The 3084-nt window shown below is 37.5% G+C and overlaps 1 pseudogene; it reads left to right on the top strand.

Moving 5' to 3' along the window:
* The first annotated feature begins 1409 nt into the window (after positions 1-1409).
* On the top strand, positions 1410-1467 carry LOC129401470 (U6 spliceosomal RNA; annotated as a pseudogene).
* Positions 1468-3084: the final 1617 nt, after the last annotated feature.

The following is a 3084-nucleotide window of genomic DNA, read 5'->3' as shown; positions in this document are numbered from 1 at the left end:
TGTGCACTGGTGGAGGTACGGGTGCTCGATCACTATATCACTGAGATGTAATCATGAAAGTTTGTAACTGTATCTCACAGTGATTCAATTTAAAAGAAAAAAGAAATCACGAACATATCATCATTAAAATATATATGGTAACGGGACACTCTTGAAATTCCAGAAATAAGCCAATTATAGAGGTTTTGCTTATGAAAAATATACACTGGACAATTGATAGTATCATAAGTGACTTTAGGAAAATGGGTTAGTGATGTGAAAAAATGAAACTCAAGCCTATACTATATTCAAATTCAATACGGTCATAATTTATTTAAGGTAACATCTTAAATACTAACACTTCTACAAGTGAACATGGGAGTGAGTTCCTTGATATCGGTCTCACCAATGCTTATATTTAATTACTATGGGAATAGACAAAAATAAGTAAGTGGCATTGCATCACAACGAAAAAAATTCTACATGGCATATTATTAATAAAATTAAAAAACAGTCTACAGAATTAGAGAAATAATTGAAAATTCACAAAATGGATTAAGGTATATTGTCCAAAATACACATGGAAAGATACTGAAGAGTGAATGAATAAAGGGGCTGGAGCGATAGCACAACGGGTAGAGCGTTTGCCTTGCATGTGGCCAACCTGGGTTCAATTCCCAGTATCCCATATGGTTCCCTGAGCACTGCCAGGAGTAATTCCTGAGTGCAGAGACAGGAGTAACCCCTGAGCATCGCCAGGTATGACCCAAAAAAGGAATAATTAATTAATTAATTAATTAATAATGAAAAATCCCTTCATGTCTACTTTGTTGTCTTTTTTTTTTTTTTTTTTTGCTTTTCGGGTCACACCCGGCGATGCACAGGGGTTAATCCTGGCTCTGCACTCAGGAATAACTCCTGGCGGTGCTCAGGAGACCATATGGGATGCTGGGAATCAAACCTGGGTCAGTCGCTACCAGCTGTGCTATTGCTCCAGCCCCTCTGTTGTCTATTCTTAAAATGCAAGTATCAACATATTTAGTGTATATCTGAGAAAAGAAAAATCTTATAAACTGTTGGCAATAATATATATTGACAAAACATCGATGGAAAACAATATGGCAATTCCTAAAAACAAATTAAGAAAATGTGTATCCTATAACCTTCAACCCTACTTCTGTTTGTATTCACTGTAGCACTGTTTTCCCATTGTTCATTGATTTGCTCGAGCGGGCACCAGTAACATCTCCATTGTGAGACTTGTTCTTACTGTTTTTGGCATACCAAATACACCACGGGTAGCTTGCCAGGCTCTGGCATGTGGGGGGAATACTCTCATAGCTTGCTGGGCTCTCCAGGAGGGATGGAGAAATAGAACCCAGGCCAGCCATGTGCAAGGCAATTGCCCTACCCACTGTGCTATTACTCCAGTGCTTGCTTTGGCAGCACATATACTAAAATTGGAATGATACAGAGAAGATTAGCATGTATATATGTATATATAAATATTGTATGTATTATAACCCTACCTCTTCTGTAAAATAAACCATTATGCAATTAATGATTTACCTATAAATCCTAAACTTCCACAGTCATCTTCAGGGCAAAGTTATACTTGGAGAGGCATCTTCTCCAGATTGTTTAATCTGACCAGAATCTCACCTCGGTGACCTGAATTCATGACAACCAGAACATTACTTTTACAAGTACTACTACTACTACTGTCCCAATTATGACTGCTACCATTTCTATACTATTACTATTACTACTACTACTGCGACTATTATGGTATATATACATACCTCTCTGAGAGGCCAGCAAGCTACCGAGAGTATCCTGCCTGCACGGCAGAGACTAGCAAGCTACCCGTGGCATATTCTATATGCCAAAAACAGTAACAATAGGTCTCATTCCCCTTATCATGAAAGAGCCTCCAATTGTTGGGAAGACGTACTTGTCTTTTAGCAGAAGCTGCTAAAATTTCAGGACTGAGTATAATTGAGACATTACTGGTGCCCGCTGGAGTAAATCTACGAATAACTGGATGACAGTGACAGTGACAGTGACTATTATGATTGGACTGGAGCAATAGCACAGCTTGTAAGGCATTTGCCTTGCACGTGGCGTGGCCTACCTGGGTTTGATTCCTCTATACCTCTCAGAGAGCCAGGCAAGCTACTGAGGGTATCCCACCCGCTCAGCCTGCTAAGCTACCTGTGGCATATCCGATATGCCAAAAACAGGAACAACAAGTCTCACAGTGGAAACGCTACTGGTGCCTGCTCGAGCAAATCAATGAACAATGGGACAACAGTGATTAATTATGGTAATTAATGCTGCTATAAATTCACATCTATGTATTTATTTTTCATTCAATCTATCCATTCCTTTGAACTGAATACACTTACTGTCAGACTTGAACCTAAGACTAGAAGTCTTCTCTTGCACAACCATTCTAAAGAGTTGGACCTGTATCTTTTGGATATTCAAGATGATTTTTGGGATCATTGTAAAGCTATATCAAAAAAATTGATAATCTCATTTATCTTTTGTAATTGTGTTTTGTTTGGCTCATAGTCTGAAAGCAATCATGGGTAAAACCATTTTTGATGTCACGTGTTAAGTCAGTGATAACTAAATTGTATTTAAAGACCTTCTATATTTCTCACCTTCAAACAGAGGAAGATAAAAATATTGTAAAAGAAGCAAAAATAGTATCATTTTTGTCAAAAGCTGGTCATTTTGAGTTTGTGTGTGATAAAATAGAAGTTTTTCCTAAAGCACTTCTGCTAGTTGAAGTATAAGGTTGTTAGAAGCCTGAAGTAGAGCACTTTTATGATTGTTTGAGTTGCAAGCTGAACAGCTGATTGTTCCTCTATTAAGAGCAATTTCATACCAAATAATGGTTTACCATCCTACTATATTCATTTAGATGTGGCTATTTGAAAGACATTTTCTAGGAAATGAACAAAGTGAACAAGCATATCTGTCCAAGGAAAACATCTAACTGTGTTTTTTCCCAGTGATAAAATTTGAGCTTTTATGGGGGGAGGGGCGGGTTAAGTAAATATTTTTTAGAATCTAAGTTTGACTTAATTCTAATTA

The sequence above is a fragment of the Sorex araneus genome, chromosome 1 (genome assembly GCF_027595985.1).
Source record: "Sorex araneus isolate mSorAra2 chromosome 1, mSorAra2.pri, whole genome shotgun sequence".
In the NCBI taxonomy this organism is placed as follows: Eukaryota; Metazoa; Chordata; class Mammalia; order Eulipotyphla; family Soricidae; genus Sorex; species Sorex araneus.
The sequence above is the reverse complement of the archived record's forward strand: the minus strand, read 5'-3'. Positions and strand labels throughout refer to the sequence as shown.